Source organism: Trichechus manatus, unplaced genomic scaffold (assembly GCF_000243295.1).
Source record: "Trichechus manatus latirostris isolate Lorelei unplaced genomic scaffold, TriManLat1.0 scaffold00022, whole genome shotgun sequence".
In the NCBI taxonomy this organism is placed as follows: Eukaryota; Metazoa; Chordata; class Mammalia; order Sirenia; family Trichechidae; genus Trichechus; species Trichechus manatus.
In genome coordinates this window covers 10,869,049-10,888,184 of record NW_004443958.1, presented here as the reverse complement: position 1 = coordinate 10,888,184, position 19,136 = coordinate 10,869,049, and the positions used below count along the sequence as shown (strand labels likewise).

The 19,136-nt window shown below is 47.7% G+C and overlaps 1 protein-coding gene across 2 annotated transcripts in view; it reads right to left on the bottom strand.

Moving 5' to 3' along the window:
- The window catches only part of ZHX2 (zinc fingers and homeoboxes 2), a 189,018-nt gene that overhangs the window by 87,626 nt on the left and 82,256 nt on the right, over positions 1 to 19,136 (bottom strand). For both annotated transcript variants that reach the window (XM_004372980.2, XM_023728176.1), the window contains exon 2: positions 9,925 to 9,995. The gene's annotated coding sequence lies outside the window, so the exon portion shown is untranslated. The remainder of the gene's footprint in view (positions 1 to 9,924; positions 9,996 to 19,136) is intronic.

The window sequence follows — 19,136 nt, the reverse complement described above, 5'->3', positions numbered from 1 at the left end:
CTGCTGCTACTGCCGCCACTGCCCCTACAACTGTCAGTAAAGCCACCGCTGAGGGAACGCCCCGCGGTGCTTCACAGTCTACAGGGCTGACCGGCTTCGACCACCCAGGGCAGGACCCACACCCAGGTCTGGGTGACTCTACCTCTGTGTTCTTTCCGGGGTCCACAGACTTTTTTTGTAAGGGGCCAGACAGTAAATATTTTGGACTTTGTGGGCCACATGTAGTCTCTGTCATATATTCTTCTTCTTTTTTTTTTTTTTGTATAATCCTTCAAACATTTAAAACCATTCTTAGTCATGGGCTGCACAGAAACAGGCAGAGGTGGCTGGATCCTGCCTTGCTGCCTCATGGAGAAAAACAGCAAAGCAAAGCAAGAGGAGAGAGAATGGGTTTTTCTCTCACTAAAACAAGGGCGGGGGTTGAACATCTACATAAAATAACCAGGATCTCGGGATTTGTGTTACTTTAAATATCAGAATAAGGCTAGCCATGGTGGCGTAGTGGTTAACAGCTTGGCTGCTAACCAAAAGGTCAGCAGTTTGAATCCACAAGCCTCTCCTTGGAAACCCTATGGGGCAGTTCTACTCTGTCCTATAGGGTTGCTGTGATTCGGAATTGACTCGATGGCAATGGGTTTTTTTTTATGGTGATCCACTGGAGCCTTGTCATGCCCATCTTACAGCTGAGGAAAGAGAGGCACAGAGAGGTGGGGTGACCTGCCAAGGTCACACAACTAGTAAGGGATAGAGACGGGACATACACCCAGGCAGTTTGGCACTTGAGAACTCTCCCCTCCCCAGACCCACCTCTACTACTGCAGGGAAGAATCTCCACTTTCTATCATTCTGAGGCCCTAGACACCCTCTGTCAGCTGACTCTGAGCACAGACTTTGGGTGGGGTCTTAAGAGATCTGTGATCCAGCCCTAACTCCACTGTTAACTGGGTCTGTGGCCTTGGAAATTAAGTTTTTGGTGCCTCAGTTTCCTCAATGGTAAAATGTGGATAATTCACTGTACCCCTTCCTTGGGTGGTTAAGATGATTAAATGAGTTAAGGCATGTAGAGGACTTAGCAGACTGCCTTACACAAGGCAAGTGCTGGATACACATTAGAATGGATGATTATTACAGTAACAGTAGTTGGCAAAAGAATGGTCTCCCAAAGATGCCCATGTCCGAATCTCCAGAACCTGTGAATATTACTTTTCATGGCAAAGGGATTGAAGACTGCAGATGGAATGAAGGTTGCTAATCAGCTGACCTTATAATAAGGAGAGGACCCTGAATTATCCAGATGGGCCCCAAGTAATCACCAGGCAAGAATCAGGGTCAGAGGGATACAGCTGAGAAAGACTCCACTGGCCGCTGCTGGCTTTGAAGTGGGACGGGGGCCATAAGCCAAGGAATTCAGACGGTCTCCAGAAGGTGGAAAATGCAAGAAAATGGATTCTCCCCTTCAGACCCCAGAAAGGAACACAGCCCTGCTGACACCTTGATTTTAGCCCAGTGAGACCCATGACCTCCAGAATGTAAGATAATAAATTTGTGTTATTTTAAGCCCCTGAGTTAGTGACACATTTCTTACAGCAGCAATAAGAAACGAATACACTGTTGCTCACGATATAAACCAGAGACTTATCCAGAGCTGGCAGTGCCACCTGAATTAAAAGTAGCATCCTTCTCTGCACGTCTACGCTGTTGCTGCTTAGTCACCAACTGTTTACGCAGTGCTGGGCAGGCGCCAGGTAGGGGCAAGGGTGGATTATCCAATAGACAAAGTAAGCACGGTGCTTACCTTGCTTACCAGATCATCTGCAGTGAACAATTTCACATTTTTTCACCACATCAAAGATTCTGCTTCTAGGTATAGCTGGCTTCTGTCTCTTTCCCAACCCCACAGCACCTTTCTACAGGATCAAAGCCTCTTTTCAAATTTACAGTCCCTGACAGGGGCGGATTACCCAGTGAGCAAGGTAAGCACCGGCTTACTTGTGCTTACTTCCTAATCTGTAGCGACGAATTTCACATGGGCTTCCCGTGGTAATCTGACCCTGGGTAGGGGCTGGCACTGACTGTCTGCAGGGGCGGGAGGAAGAGGAAGCACTTGAGGGGACATGGCCCGGTTCCCCTGGGGGAGATGACATATGTGTAGGTAATTACAATACAGTGTGCTACGTAAACTAGAGAGTGGGCCCACATGTGGAATATCACTTCTGTGAAAATATTTCACTACCTAGACATCACCTTCGCATTGCCCTTGAATGTAAGGGCCTGCCTCAGGTTCCATGCTCCTTGCTGGGTGTCTTCTGAGAATTAGTCACTCCTTTATCTTAACTGCCAAGCACTTAGGGGTGGTTTAGTGGTTGAATTCTTGCCTTCCATGCAGGAGACCTAGGTTCGATTCCTGGCCAAGTTACCTCATGCACATTCACCACCCCTCCGTCAGTGGAGGCTTTCATATTGCTATGATGCTGAACAGGTTTCATTCATAGCTTCCAGACTAACTGACTAGAAGAAAGACATGGCGATCTACTTCTGGAAATCCGCCATTGAAAACTATGGATTACAACAGTCTGATCTGCAACTGATCATGGGGATGGTGCAGGACTGGGCAGCGTTTTGCTCTGTTGTGCGTGGAGTCGCCGTGAGTTAGCGCTGACTCAACGGCAGCAAACAGCGACTCAGCAGTTACTGCTCTGCAGGGCTCACATGTGGCACTTTGGTCTTGGTTCCCTTCCTTTCTCAGCCCGTGTGGCCCCCCAGAGCCTGCGGGGAGGCCCCTGCCCCAGGCTTGGCCAAACAGCATGGTCCACCTACGGGGCACAGCAATTGGCTTAGGGATGGACACGTGACCCTAGTCTCTCAATTCCAAGACATTTAATGGAACTGATGCCTATGGAGGCAAAGCCTGATTTCTGCGGGGGCTGCTGAGAGAAGAAGGTGCTGGCCGTTGTGGCCACTCTGCCCTCGTGCAGGGGCTGAGGGAGAGGACCTGCTTGGATAAAGCTCACATAGAAGAAGAGCTGAGTTGAGATGGAAAGAGATGACACCTGCTGACAATGTTCAGATCTAGCTGGGCTCAGAGCCAACCCCACTCAGACCTCAGACTTTTTCAATTACAAGAACTGCCTTTTTGTTTCACACATCTGTCCATTTGAATTGGATTTGTATCTCATAACCAAAAGTCTGACTAGTATAATCAAATATCGACTTAAGTGTTGCTATCTAGTAGTTTCAGGTGTTATAATTTCCTTGGCCAATAAACTCTGGGCTTGCAAATAACATGGGATGGGCTTAGGGTCAAATTCGAAATGGTGGGATGCCCTTTCTTGCTTCTCTATTCATTTCTCCTGTTTTAACTTAGATACATGGAGTCTGCTCCTGCTACTGGAGGAAGGAGCAAAGAACCCCTTCCATGCTGCTGAATGGGGGGCCTGGCTTGAACTTGCACCCGAATCTGTAGAAGATCCAAATCCCTTATCGTGGGATTGTAACCATTAGGGTTGAGTGAATTTCATACTAGCGGCATCTGGGGTAGTTGTAGCTTGGTTTCTAGATTGAACTTCTTCTGGTCTTGCCTCTTACATGTTGAAACTGAACCACGGTTCTGTCTTCAGCCCAGCTGTCTGGCTCTAAGCTGTCCCTGAGAGAGCCCAATCACTCCCATGGCTTCACCTGCCTCCTCCATCAACTGTCTGTCCATCTTCATTCTTTCCCAACAGGCCTGAGGGACGTGGCACATGCCCTCTGGAAATGGTGATGCCTGCCCACACTGATTTTTTCACAGGACAAGGGTGTGATACAGCCCGGGAGGAGGATGCAATTAAAAAGAATCCAGGTGATGCTCATGTCTTCCTCCCCCAGGAGCACGTCCAGGCTGGTAATCACTGGCCACATAATGACGACTCCCAATTCATGTATCCCGTCCTGAGCTTGCTTCTGTGTTCCAGGCTCATGGTGGACATCTCCACCAGGATGATGATGATGATGCAAATACTAATATTAAAATTAATATTAATGTAATAAGCGTAATAAACTCACACTCATTGAGAACCCCCTCTGTGCCAGACATCATTCTTAACACATTCCATGTATTGATCCTAACACCCCTATCAGGAAGGTAATAATAACACTTGCACAACCCCCATTATGCAGACGAAGAAACTGAGGCTCAGAGAGTTAAACACCCCTCCAAGGCCACACAGCTAGTAGGTGGCTGAGGCAGGATTTGAATTCAGGGCATTTGGACTCCCAAGCTACCTGCTTAATCCTGGTCTACACTGCTTCCTGGGCCCCAGACATTCCACAGATGTGTCAAATTCAACATTTCCAGTGCGGAATGGACCATCTTCTATATCATCCATGGCTTTCTCTGTATCTGTTCACTTCAGTGCTTAGCAGGATCCCTCTTTCTTTCGATTCCCAAGCCAGGAGCTTGGGACTCACTCTTGACTTTTCCTTCCTCACTTCCCATGGTCAAGTAGAGCCAATTCTTTCTCTGCATTGGTGATTCTGGAGCGATCCCCCTCGTTCTGTGTTGCTGTGACTGTCTTGGTTCAGATGGTTACCCCCTCTCTCCAGGCCCTCCAGATGGCAGCCTCCTGATGGTTACCTTGTCTTTAATCTGTCCTACCTGCAGCCCACCCTCTGCACCGTCATCATCTCGCCTTTCTAAACGCAACATCGCCTCATGTCACTCCCATGGTTTTAAACCTCTGAAAGCCATTCACGGTGTCCTGCAAACAGTCCAGGGCATTCGAGGGCCTCTGCGGCTTGACTCACCGAACTTGCCCATCTCCTCTGTTCTATTAGAGTGTTAACGCACTTAGACGTGCAACAGAAGCACCTGCCCACAGGCATGTCAGGACCCTCGGAGCTTCTGCCGCTGCCCCCAGATGACAGACAGGAGAGAAACTCAAGGTGAAGAGTTAGGTGGGCATTGGAGAAAGTGCTACTGACGAATCGTCAGGAATAAAAAGAACTCTGAAAAAGTAACAAGAGTCATTTGAAAAGTATGCTTCCATTTTTAAAAATCTATCTGTAGCATCTAGAACATATTGCAGGAAGAAAGCCAGGCTTTCAGTGCTAATATGGATGGGAGGTGATACGGGGCAAGAAGAAATAGCATTGATCGACCATTTCTTTTGAGCAAGATGGCGTGCTGGGCCCCTTCTACATTTTCTCTCTCGAATAACTCTGGCAGTTGTATTCTTTCTCCATTTTACAGATCGGGCAACTCAGAGGAAACCCAGTTCTGGACTATTTGTCTCACCTTCTGCGTAGAATCTGGGAAAACAGCTCATTCCCAGCTAGTTCAGTGATGTCCCTCTAATTCAAATTCCCTGGAAATGTGAAATAGAGACAAAGCTGCCCACTGAATGACTTTCTACTACAAATGACACCTGGCTTTTGCTAGCGCATCATTGATGTCCATTTCTAAGTAAATGCCCTAGAACTACAGGCCAGGTGTGCTGTGTCATGTGATCAGGCCTGTTAAACCAAGGCTTTGAACCGGTTCGAATGCTTCAGTCATGGCCCACACAGTGAAACCAGAAGAGACCTGAATTTTTAAAATTTGATTGATCTGGAACCATAATCAGAACGGGAAAAATTACGCATGGAAGTCCTGGAACGAGAGACTCAGAAGAAGCACAGTAAGCATTTTAAGAGCCTGATACATGAGACTGGATTATTGGCAGGACTGTGGAGAGCGACACACATTCAAAGTGACACAGTTGGCTGCCATCTCTGAGTGGAGCACCACTGTTTTCAACTCTGCACAAAATCCGCCAGGAAATGCGTATGTAATGTGTACGATGCCCCTTGTTTTCTAAGAGGGAGATTACGTTTCTAGTACGGTTTTGACCTGTGATTTTCCCTATTCCCATTATGGTTCCGGTTCACCCAAATTTAAAAAATTGGAGTCTGTTCTGGTGCTGTTTCCCTGGCCATGACAGAACCAGGAAGAATCGATTTGAAGTCCTGTCTTAAACACAGACCCTTGCGGTTCCTGCATCAGCAGCATCAGTCAGCTAGTTGGGCTTGGCTCACTCTGTGTACTGAATGGTAAGAAAGCTTCATCTGCATGCAGCAAACACCTAAAATTAAGACTTTTTACTTACTCAGGTTGGTCTTAAAGTAAGTTCAGATTAATGAGATTTTCCTGTGCTTTGCTTCTCTGCTGTTAAACAAGGCTGCTGATACAAAACCACAAAGTGCGAAAGCAAGCAGGGGCCTCAGACAGCGCTTTGTCTAGGGATGGCAGAAAAAAGTGGCACATTTACTACAGTCTTCCTTCTTGCTCCCTTGGCAGACATCACTAATCGAATGTAGCATACCTTTCCTGGATCTGCCTCAGAATCCTTCTCAACACAATGCCTCTGGCAGCTAGGACCAATTGATCAGAGTTGGCAGATGAAATCTATTCAATACCCCCAATTTAGGCCAATCATCTCATTTTAATAGAGGTGGAACAGAGCTGAGTGAGGCCACATGACTGGTCCATTTAGGAGCAGAGCCAGGAATCTGAACCTCTTTCCTCTAACTGCTTTGCCTTTCAAGCTGCCCCAGGAAATACTCCCTCATCCCAGCCTCCTTCCCACCAAAGGTGAAAGCGAGGTTGTGGGCACTTGGCAGGTGTTTGTGTAACTCAGATGTCAGGGGGGTGTACAGGGAAAAGGAGGTGTGTATGAAGGGCATTTGTTAAGACACCATAGGCACAGGGGCCATGCTTGTGTCATACATGATTTACTATATGTTTAAATGGCTTACACTATGACCCTACTATCCAGCTAGGGTCAAGGTGTTGGGGCAGGGAGCCAAAAGGTAGGCCCCTGAGCAAGCTCATTCAATAGCCCCAAGTATAGTACTAATGTGAGGAATGTGACCCTGACAGATATTTCAGCTAAAGGCAATTTTTATTTGAAATATGCTACAATTTCTGAGATAGTGGGTGGTGCCTTTTGCAAGGTGAAGCATCCTTCTGAGAATCCAGGGACAAGTTGTTTGCGTTTTAGCCAAGGAGGCAGCTAGACCCAACTGGGGAAGGGATGGGGAACTGACATTGACTGCAGGGATGTCAGACTCAAGATCTGGCTACCCAAGCTCGATTCTTAAATTATTTTCCATCTACATTAACAGAATCCTTTCCTTGGGCCAGAGCTCCTGGGTGGTACAGATGGTTAATGCACTCAGCTACTAACTAAAAGGCTGGAGGTTTGAGTCCATCCAGAGGCACCTAAGAAGAAAGGCTTGGTGATCTACTTCTGAAAATCAGCCGTTGTAAACCCTTCAGAGCACAGTTTTACTCTGACACACATGGGGTCATCATGAGTTGGAATCAACTTGACAGCAACTGTTTTTTTTGTTGGGCCAGTGCTCCTCAGTTCTCCAGACCACTCCCGGGAGGAAAGGCAGCAAACACGGGTGTTCCCATTCACTGGGTGAAAGGGAGGTTGTAAGAAATCAAACCATTCTCCATGACCCCCATCCCCCAACTAGTAATAAATGGTGGAGCTGGCTTAGAGGCCCTGTCTTCAGCCCATAAACCAGGATCAACCATCAGAGGGAGAAAGCAGAAAAAATGGTGCCATCCTTGACTGCTTTGTCAAGCATCTCAGTTGTAGAGAACGTGCGTGGGAGAGTGACTGCTTCCTTGGTTGCCTCTCTGCAGTTAGGCAGCAGCTTGTCTCCCAGCCCAGGGCGCTATCCTCTGACCCATGCTATTTCCTGTCCCAGCCCTGACCCTTAGCCCAGAGTCATGTCCCACGACTACAAAGTAAGGGCTAATCTTTATTGAGCACTTACTGTGTACTGGCACAGGGCCAAACCGCTTTAGATGAATTAATTCCCTGAATCCATGCAGCCACATTATGAGGCAGTTACTACAACTATGCCCGTTTTACAGATGAAAAGGAAGCAAACAGAGGTTGACAACTTCCCAAAGGCCCCACAGCTACTGAAAGAGCCAGGATCCGAGCCCAGGCAATGTGACTCCGGAATCCCTGGGGGGTGCAAATGGTTAATGCACTCAGCTGCTGACTGAAAGGTTGGAGATTCGAGTCCACCCAGAGATGCTTTGGAAGAAAGGCCTGGCAATCTACTTCCCAAAAATCAGCCACTGAAAACCCTATGGAGAACAATTCTACTCTGACACACATGGGGTCGCTATGAGTAGGAGTCGACTCAGCATCTGGTGAGTCTGTCTCCAGGGTCCTGCTCTTAGCCAGAAACATCTCCTCCCTGAACTGCTTCCCTATCACTTTCCCCTTCGGTCATTCAACAGTCATCTGCTGAGCACCTACTATGTGCCAGCACTTGTGGGTATAAAGACGCAGCCTCTGTCCTCAGAGCCCAGCTCCCGCTTGAGGACTTGCCAAGAAAGCGCCAAGTCATGGCTCAAATTCACTGTGCAGCTCTCTCGGCCCCCTGTGCCCCCCTCCCCGCATCAGCGTTCAGGGCTCCGTGAACGTACAGCCCGTGCACATCAGCTGTCAAACCAGATGCTCATCCAATTGTCAGTTCCGTAAAGAGCACTGCCCTCAGGGGCCCTTGGTAAATATTTACCGACCCAGACCAGGGAAGAAGACCCCTTACAAAGAACAAAGGAAACCTGTGTGCTCCTTATCCATACCCTCTCATGCGAAATGGGTGTCCCTCCGGCATAATTTCCGCATTTGGGTCAAGGGTGCGACTCTTCTCATGGCCGGTGGGCCAGGTTTTGGTCACTTGTGTGTGTGGTACCACCAGCCCCTCTCCTGCCAAAGGGCCCCGATTTCCTTGGAGAAGCCATGCTTCTCCCACAGACTGTCTGCCTGGGTCACACCCACTTCTGTCTTCTGTGGGTCCTGGGGCGTCTCCTGCCACAGCATCTCCTGTGCCTCTTCTTCCGCATCTTGGGCCAAATCCCCTGATGGTCTGACTACCTCATGGCTCTTTGGGTGGCCCTGGTATGGAAGGGAGCTCCCAGAACCCCTGATCAAAACTCCCAGCATGCTTTGTGAACCTGTCACATGCATCCAGGTATCTGGGGTCACACCTGTGATGTGTGCTTCTGTCTGGGGTTAGCTCAGCTACAAATGGCCAATGGGTGATACGTCATAGGAGAGACTGAGGGTCATCTTATCCATTGGCTTCCAAATGGTTTTATAGAGGAAGAAAGAGTATTAGAGTGTATGAGTGTGAGAGTATGTGAGTGCGTGTGCCAGGAAGTTCCTCTCATTCAGGCTCTCCCTAGACTTCTCCCTCCTTCTATGGCCCCTTGGGGGGTTCTAGATCACCACTTCAGTCTTCAAAAGACTACTCTAGTCACAACTGCCCCCTCTTCAACCTTACTCACGAATGCTTGAATTCTACCAGCGATGGGCAACTCACTACTTCTCAGTGACGTCTATCTCACCTTTGCAGAGCTCTTTGGCTAGAATTTTTCCTTAGATTGAGACAATATCTGCCCACTTTCCTCTTGCCAGTGATAGTTTACCAAATGTTCACGGAAAGCTTTCTCACTTCCCTTCAGTCATCTCTCCTTGGGGCTACGGCTGACAAACTGGTGTGAGCCACATCCCCCTCCCCCGACTCGGTTCCAAGAGTGTGTCCTTAACCCTGTCCAGAGGGTCCCTGAAAACGATTCCAAGCGCACGCCCTCTGGTTGGTGAGGCTGAGCAGAAAGAAGACAGCCCAGCCACCAGCAAGCTCGCTTGCTTGTGGGGAGGGACTGGCAGGAATCTAGTTCATTCTGTGGAATTCACACCTGGATTCTCTGCACCGTGCTGTTCCAGGTGGGTCTGCATGGAGACAGTCTCAGAGATGCAAAGGCCCTGCTGCCCTCCTGGACAGGACTCAGCTGCCCCTGCCCCTCCCATTCACCTCCTTTCCCTTCTTGAAATCCAACCCAGGCCCCTGACTGCCAAACACAACATCACTCACCAGTCCCGTATTGCTTACATCCTGGGAATCTTTTTACTATTTGACTCCAAGAGCTGTCACTGCGTCAAGACCTACAAAGAAGAGAAACCCGATATTAAAAGCCGGGCCGAGCCATTGGGCATCCAACTCCATTTTCTAGCAGGACCGAGTCACTGGAAGACGGGGATGCAAGTGGGGAGTAGAAAGGAAGTGGAAACCATGAGACCCGAGCTGCTCATTACACCAACCTCGAAATCTCTGGGCCTTGTGTAGATTCTGGGGGGGAAAAAAAACGACCCTAACCCCGGATGACTCAGCAGCCTGGCAAGAAGTAGGCTTTCAGATGAGCGAAACTAAGACCACATCTGACGGGGAGGCGAAGGACTTCTTTTTTTTTTACCTCACTCCCATTCTCCTTGAGCCTTTGGCGTCTCTTCTGAGTGAGCGGCGTGCCCCTCATGATTCCATTTTGGTGACAGCAAAGGGAGGAAGCTCTGTGCACAGGCTTCAAGCCGAAAAAAACCTGCAATCCTTAAAACAAAAGCCCCAAACCGTATTTATATCCTCGCAGACTCCTGCCAAGTGAACCCTGTGTCTTTGAAAATTCCTCGGGAGAGCTGTAGCCAGAAGCACCCTGTGTGCACTGGGCTCAGAGGATGCGTTTGCGTGGCAAGTCGAGGCCGGAGCCCCGACTTCTGCAGGCCACCTGCGTCCACGTGCATGCGTGGAGCGGCGAGCCCAGGAGCCGCTTGGAAGACACTCTGCTCCCTCCCCACGCCCAGCCCCTCCCTGCTAAAGCCAAACCTGGTTTTTCTTGTTTCCCTAAGAATTCTGAAGTGAGCTGAGGTCTCTCTATTCATCCCTCCTGTTCTCAAAGGAGAACCTATCGGCTGGGGAAAAAAATAATCTTACCAGCAATAGCTCCTGTTTACTGAGTACTTACCTTGCGCCAGGTACTTTACACACCTGATCTACAATCTTGCTATTCAAGGGTGATGTCACATCACCCAGGAGCTTGCTGGAAAGGCAGATTCCCAGGCCCCAGCCAGCCCTGTGGCAACAGAATCTGCATTTTAACAAGACCCTCAGGTGATTTCCGTGTCAAAGTCTGCAAAGCCCTGATTTATAACCCTCTCAATCATGGGAAGAGTCCTGGGTGGTGTGAATGGTTAATGCACTCAGCGGCTATGCTAACTGAAAGGTTGGAGGTTCAAGTCCACCCAGAGGTGCCTCAGAAGAAAGGCCTGGGGATTCTTCTTTGGAAAAAATCAGCCATTGAAAATGCTATGGAGCACAGTTCTACTCTGACACACATGGAATCCCTATGAATTGGGATGGGCTGGACAGCAACTGGTATTTCTTTTTAATCACGGAAGGTAGGACATAGTAGCCCATTCTGCAGATGAGGAAGTGGGCTTCCAAAGTCAGCAGTTACAGAGCTGGAAAGTAGCAGAGCTAATTCAAACCCATGTTCTTGTGATTTGAAAGCCTGTGCTCTTCTTTGACACTCTTTTGGGGAAGCAAAATGAAAGGCCGAGGGGGCGGAGAGGTGGCTGCATGGAAAGGGCAGGCACGGGGTGGCCTCAGGCTCTGTAGAGGGGGTTCCCCTTGAGTTGGACAGCCTCAGAGAGGGAGGTGTTGAATACTGGGGGCAGGTTTCCCACCTCCTCGGGTTTGTCAAAGCCCAGCAAACTTCCCCAGTCAGAAGTTCCTGGCCTCCTTCCTACAGGGGAATTCATGCTTCTGCATTTAATCCTAGTGACTAATTTATTTTGATTCCAGAGAGTTTAGCTCTCTTGTCCACTGCCCTTAGAATTAACCAACCAGTGGGAGAAGGTGCCTCAGGAGACCAGGCACTGACTGACAGGAAGGACAATGATCCATAAGGACAAGCCCTTTATAGTTTAGAGAGAGCTGTTCATCCATGAGCTAATCTGCTCCTTAAAAGATCTTGGAGTGTCACTAGCCCTATTTTACAGTGGAGGAGACTGAGGCACAGAGAGGTTAAGTGATTTTCCAGAAGTCACACAGCTGTTGGACAGCCTGGGATTGAGGTCCTCTGACCCCAAGCCCAAGGGTACGACCGGGGGAGCGCAGCTGCCCCAATGGGGAGGGGATCACATCACAGGTTTAGGACGCTCTCACTTGGTGTCACCCAGCTCCACAGGGTTTTGCTCCACACTCATTAAGTACCCTCTGCTCCTAAGGTGAAGGAGCCCTGGTAGCACAAATGGTTAAGCTCTCGGCTGCTAACTGAAAGGTTGGCGGTTCGAACCCCCCCAGCAGCTCCACGGGAGAAAGGACCTGGTGATCTGCTCCTGTAAAGATTACAGCCTAGAAAACCCTATGGGGCAGTTTCACTCTGTCATGGGGTCACTATGAGTCTAAATTAACTTGACAGTGCCCAGCAACAATAACGACAGCTTGTAAGGTGGGTTTATTGAATAGACTCATGGACCAGGAGGAAAACAGTCCACAAGCCACGTAAGATGCATGACTGGTATCTTTCTCAGTGCAAACTAGCCAGCTGGCATTCTTGGTTTATCAAGATGTCTTATATTATGTTATAGCTCATTCTACCAAACTTGCTTCCACAGGCAGATTAGTTCATAGGAAGTATACAGGGGAATGATGTCAATAAAAATGTGGATGTTGCATTGGTTCACAGGCAAATGTTGCCAGCACATTAATGTTTTACAGCACTGAGTAACACCAGCTGGACACACAGTACCCTGGCACCTCTGAGTGTAGTAAACCAGGAAGGACTCCACACTATCCATGAGATCTTCTTCCTCTCAGCTCAGTGTGGCCACATGCTCTGTCTTGGAAGGGCTTGTTGCTTAGTTCTCCCTGATCTCTGAGCAAGGGCCATGAGCCAGACCAACCATCCCTGACACCACTACATTCTGGCAAAGCTGCCAACTGCCTTTCCACCTGTAACTTCTGATAAAGACATCTATCTGCTTCTGCCTCTATAACTCAGCACTCTCAACCCTTCTCTAGGCCTCCTTCCATCCATTTCCCCTTTTTTGTTTTAACATATAGCCCTATAGTGACTGTGTTATCACTAGGGTTGTGCTTTGTCACGGAGTTGACTGGGTTGTAAGTGGTCTGCTGTAACCCTACTGGCCCCCAAACCCTGTTATTTTTGAATTTTGCAGAATGTGAGGTTTTATAGAAATCCATGTCATTTTATTCAGAAATGCCTATATAAAGGAGGTTATATTATAGCTACTAATCTCTAGGTAACTTAAATATATGTTTGTGTAATATATATATTACAAACCCATTGCCGTCAAGTCGATTCTGACTCATAGTGACCCTATAGGACAGAGTAGAACTGCCCCAAAGGGTTTCCAAGGAGCAGCTGGTGGATTCAAACTGCTGACCTTTTGGTTAACAGCTGAGTTCTTAACCACTGCACCACCAGGGCTCCTAATATATACAACATCTATCATTAAACATTGGATATATTATTAAATATTGAATATATTGAATATTCAGTTTGACAATCATTTAAATCATTTTTTGAGCACTTGTACATACCTGGAAGGAGCCCTGATAGCACAGCTGTTAAAGTGCTCAGCTGCTAATTGAAAGATCAGCGGTTTGACTGAACCCACCAGCTGCTCCGTGGGAGAAAGATGTGGCAGTCAGCTTCCACAAAGAAACCCTATGGGGCAGTTCTACTCTGCCCTATAGGGCCGCTATGAGTCGGAATTCAACTTGACAGTAATGGGGTTGTTTTGTACATACCTGGTTCTATGCTAAGCACCAGAGATACATACATAAAATAAGACCCAGTCCCTACCCTTCTAGGAGTTTGGAGACCCGTGTCTGGTCCTGATTCTCTCAGAGACTCCCCTAGAGTCACTCCCTCTAAAGCAGCTACATAGGAATAATAAATTCTGGTTCTACTAAACCAGAGTTCATGTCCTGAAGCGAAAATACTATACTGAGGAGAGAGTGAGCCCCTGTGGAGGACGGGAGAGGGAGCAACAGGGTCTGTCTGGAGCTGGTCCAGACTGGAAACAAGAGGAAGGTCGAGCTCAAACAAGTTGGAAGAGTAGTATAAAAAAGGAGAGACAAGTCATAGTCTGAGAATGTGAGAAGGTACAGTGTAGAGTGAGGTGGTACAAAGGTGGGAGCAGACTCCTATGTGTCTCGGGATAAAGACCAGACTCCTTCCTTACTCCACAGTCTACCGGGATGGGTGAGGCCTGGCCCCTCCCTGCTAACTTTTCCCAGCTGCACCTGCCCCACTATGTTCCTGGCTTACTGACTTCTTCTTTGTTTCTTGAACCTACCATGCGCCGGGCAGCCACATGGCTGTGCCCTGCTAGTCCCTCTCCCTGGAATGCTCTGCCGTCCCTCCTCCTCTAATCAACACTGACTTACCCTGCAGGACTGAGCAAAGTGATACAGTGTGCATGCAATGACCCTCGGGCCTCTCCTATGACTTGTCACCCATTGGCCAGCTGTATCTGAGCTAACTCCAGATAGCAGCACTTATCACAGGTGTGACCCCCACACACCTGTGGGCAGCTCAGAGCATGATGGGAGTTTTGATCAAGGGCTCTGGAGAGCTCTTTCCCATACCAGGACCACCAAAAGAGCCCCCAGTTAGTCACTCCAGCTTAGAACAGTGTATGCGCGCGTGTTGTTGTTAGCTGCCATAGGACACATGGTGACCCCATGCACAATGGAACAAAATACTGCCTGGTCCTGTGCCATCCCCATGTTAGGGGGCTACTGGACCATTGTGATCCACAGGGCTTTCACTGGCTGATTTTCAGAAGTAGTTTGCCAGGCCTTTCTTCCTAGTCCATCCTAGTCTGGAAGCACCGCTAAAACTGACAGATGGGTGGTGGCTTTGCATGAGCTGCACTGGCCGGGAATTGAACCTGGGTCTCCAGCGTAGAAGGTGAGAATTTTACCACTGAACCACCACTGCCCCCAGGCACGTACATTAGCTACTATTATTACTGAAGTACTTATTATTATATTCAACCGACTGGCAGCAACTTGAGCAGAGATGTAAAGGGACTTGAGTGGGGTTGCATTTCAATTGGTTCACTGAATTGGTTCCGTTTTCCTCCTTTGTCCTTGAACCCAACACTGCACTCCCTCCCCCTGCCCCCAGACACTTGATCATAACCAGCTTGGTGGAAAGTGTCGAGTGTCTATGAGTTTGGAGACCCGAGTCAGGTCCTGGTTCTCTCAGACTTGTTTTGTGTCCACACACTGATCACTTCCCTTCTCTGGACCCTGGTTTCCTCATCAGCAAAATGGGGCTTAGACAGAACCTGTCTCCTTGGGCTCTGGTGAAGAATACAGAGCTGAAGTGCAAGCCAGATGCCTAAGACAGCTCTGCACATAGAAAATGGCAGCTCTCAGTAGGAGCACTATAACACAGTAAAACCTGTGAAAGCCGGAACCTGTGTATGTAAGGCAAAAACGTGTCAGAGAAGGAAAACTCACTGGGTGTTTATGAGGTAGGAGTCTTAATAGAGAGCAATAGAAAAATGGTAAGACTGCACTATGTCAAAGGGGGAAAACTAGCGAGACCTGGAAAAATAAGGCAATTCTGTCGAGATCCAGCTCTCACAGATTTCACTGTAAAATAAGGGACTTTTTAGTTTTCTTGTAAATGTGTATACATTTCTAGTCTTCCTGGTTCAGGATGCCTTTCACCAGAAAATGGTGGTTACACGGAGCAAAATCCCAATAAGGATAAATTTGCCTGTACAATTTTTCCACAGGTGTCCTTCCTTTCCTTTCTGGCCTAGTTTGTTTGCTGTTTTTGGGTGATGTCGAGTTGATTCTGACTCATAGCGACCCCACATGACAGAGTAAAACTGCCCTATAGGGTTCCCTAGGCTGTAATCTTTACGGGAGCAGGTTGCCAGGTTTTTCTCCCGTGGAGCTGCTGGGTGGGTTCGAACAGCCAACCTTTCAGTTAACAGCTGAGCGCTTAACCATTGCACCCGCAGGGCTCCTTTTTGGCCTAGTTTAAGCTTGTCAAATTGCTAGACACCTGAGGGGGAAAACAGGGAAAATGCTTTAGTGGCTTGTAGAAGAGAAACCCGTTCCCCTAGAGTCACCCCCTCTAACTTAGCTTATTCCGTTCCATGTTTCTTCAGCAAATGTTTAACACATAAATAATCAACTCTGGGTCTAGTAAACAGATCTTTGTGTTCTGAGGTGAGACTACTACATTGAGGTGAGCGCGAGCCCCTGTGGAGTATTGGAGAGGGAGCAACAGGGTCTGGCTGGAGCCAGTCCAGACTGAGAACAAGAGAGGAAGGTCGACCTCAAACAAGTTGGAAGAGTCCATGCTATTTCTGTGAAGCCCAAGCTTGGCCATCACTCTGAAAACTGGAAATGCAGTCTGAAGTTACCTCTCTTTACCCTAGAGAATATTTAACCTTGGTCACCGATAACAACCCTTCATTCAAAAGAGCAGAAAGGAGCATCAGTAGCTAATAACTAACACAACAGCCACTTCCTGAGGGCTTACTGTGCACCAGGCACTGGGCTGGGCCCTCCACAGTGTCTTATCTCTTTCCCAAAGCAACTCTGAAGAGCAGGTATTCATATACCTGTTCTATATTTGGAAACCTGAATCTGAGAGGGATTGAGTAAAATGCCTGCAGTCACAAAAGTACAAAGTCCAGAGCTGGGGTTTGAACTCAGGCCTGACCGAAAATAATCTTTCGTTTCCTACCCCCACACTCTAGAGTTGCTGGCAAACTGAGCTATCTCTTCACCGGCTCCAACCTCTTCTTCAATGAAGAGCACAGAAGAGGCTGAATCCATAACCACTCGAGGTCTGTGGGTGCAGCTAAATGTCTTGAATGTTTAGGAGAATATTGACTTCTACTTTAGAATTGATCTGTATTTGTTTCAAAATGTTTCCCCCTCAAAACTGTCAAGTACAATCGACACTCCAGGAAGATGTGGGAAGGTGGTGTCTGCTTTGCTCGTTACTATCTCTTCACTCTTTCATCAATGATGGGCCAGCCACTGAAGACAAAGACTTCAGTCAAATATATCATGCTGACTGAAGTACAGTGCAGTAGCAGCAACCCTGGAAGGAGAGCTATAGAGGATACAGCAGATGCAAGTCAGACCTGAGAGGCAAGCAGGAGCAAAGCAGGCAAAGGGTGAAAGGAGGAGCAGAGCAAGCTGGAGAATGGTGAGTGCAGGGCCCATGGGGGGAGGGGCATGGGGCACCAGACACTGGAAGCTGCTCACAGTGGCTGGAGCCGAGATGGCCAGAGAGAGAGAGAGAGAGAGCAAGGGCCAGATCTTCCAGGGACTTGAAGTCCTTTAAAGAAGCTGGGTCTTCAACATCATTAGTCATTAAAACCAAAACCAAACCCATTGCTGTTGAGTCGATTCCGACTCACAGTAACTGTACAGGACAGAGTAGAACTGCCCCATAGGGTTTCCAAGGAGTGGCTAGTGGATTGGAACTACAGACCTTTTGGCTAGCAGCCTGAGCTCATTAGGGAAATGCAAATCAAAACCACAATGAGATACCACTTAACACCCACAAGGATGACTATTATAACAACAGCAACAACAAAATGGAATATTAACCAGTGTTGGTGAGGATGTAGAGAAATTGGAACCCTTGTGCATTGCTGGTGGGAATACAAAATGGTGCAGCTGCTGTGGAAGAGTCTGGCAGTTCCTCAAAAAGTTAAACAGAATTACCATATGATCCAGCAACTCCACTCCTAGGTATATACGTACCCAAAACACTTGAAAATTACATACTTGTACGCCAGTGTTCACTGTAGCATTACTCATAATAGCCAAAAGGTGGAAACAACCTGAATGTCCACCAACTGACAGAAGAACAAAATGTGGTATATCCATACAATGGAGTAGTGTTCACCCATAAAGAGAAATGAAATTCTCATAGATACTACGACATGGATGAACCTTCAAAGCATTATGCTGTGAGCTAAGTCAGGCACAAAAGGACACGTATTGTATGATCCCACTTGAATGAAGTATCTAGAATAGGCAAATGCATTGAGACAAAAGTAGATTTGTGGTTATTAGGGGCTAGGGGAGAACGAAAGGAGAGTTAAAAAAAAAAAAAAAAAAAGAAGTTGGGTTTTTACCTGTGAGTGATAAGAAAAAAAAGAGTTGGATTCTCAGTGTTGGCAGTTTCTGGCACACAGTGGCTATTATGGGTTAAACTGTGTACCCTAAAAAGATATGTTGAAGTCCTAACACCCTCAGAACCTCTGCATGTGACCTCATTTGGAAATAGGATCTTTGCAAATGTAATTACAGTATTTTTATGCAAGTAACGTGACCTTGACTTTTTTTTGCCGACCACACCCTCCCACTAGAGGTATTTTGTAAGAGCGTTACAGTAATTTTTTATTTTTATTTTTTTTACAGCAACTTGTAAAAAAATAGCATGACATACTTACAAAAATACCTGGGGCGGGAGGAGGGCTCCGTTGGAAAAATACGTAGGCTGTGCACGTTATTTGCGTAAAACCATGGTAGTTAAGATACCGGAGTAGAGTGGAGTAGGGTGGACCCTAATCCAATATGACTGGTGCCCTTACAAGAAAAGACAGACACAGAGACACAGAGGGACGACGGCTATGTGAAGATGGAGGCAGAGACTGGAGTGGTGCATCTATAAACCAAGGAACACCAAGGATGTTGGAAATCACCAGAATCTGGAAGAGGTAAAGAAGGATCTTTCCCTAGAGCCTTCAGAGTGAGCATGGCCCTGCCAACACCTTGATTTCGGACTTCTAGCCTCCAGAACTGTGAAACAATATATTTGTGCTATTTCAAGCCACCCAGTTTTGTGTAACTTTGTTATGGCAGCCACAGTATATGAATACAGTGGCATCAAAAGTGTTTGTTGGATGGATGGATGTACCCGATCGACCCTTGTCCCCTCCAGATCCCCAGAAAGTCTGCGAAGCACTTCCTGGGAGGCTGCCATCTTTATAAAGGGCAATTGCAGGGCAATCTGATTTGTGAAGGAAAAATTCTCCCTGGGCACCTGGCCTAGGCCTGAGCTTTATTTTGTCAGGCCTCAGGGAACCCTGGCTCCAGTGTGGCTGCTGGCAGATGTGAGGGGGATGAATGCACCTTTGATTATAGCTCATGTTTCTGAGGAAAAGACACAGCTCCCTGGAGATTGGGAATCTATGAAAACGAACCTTTGCAAAAGAGATGTAAGTGAG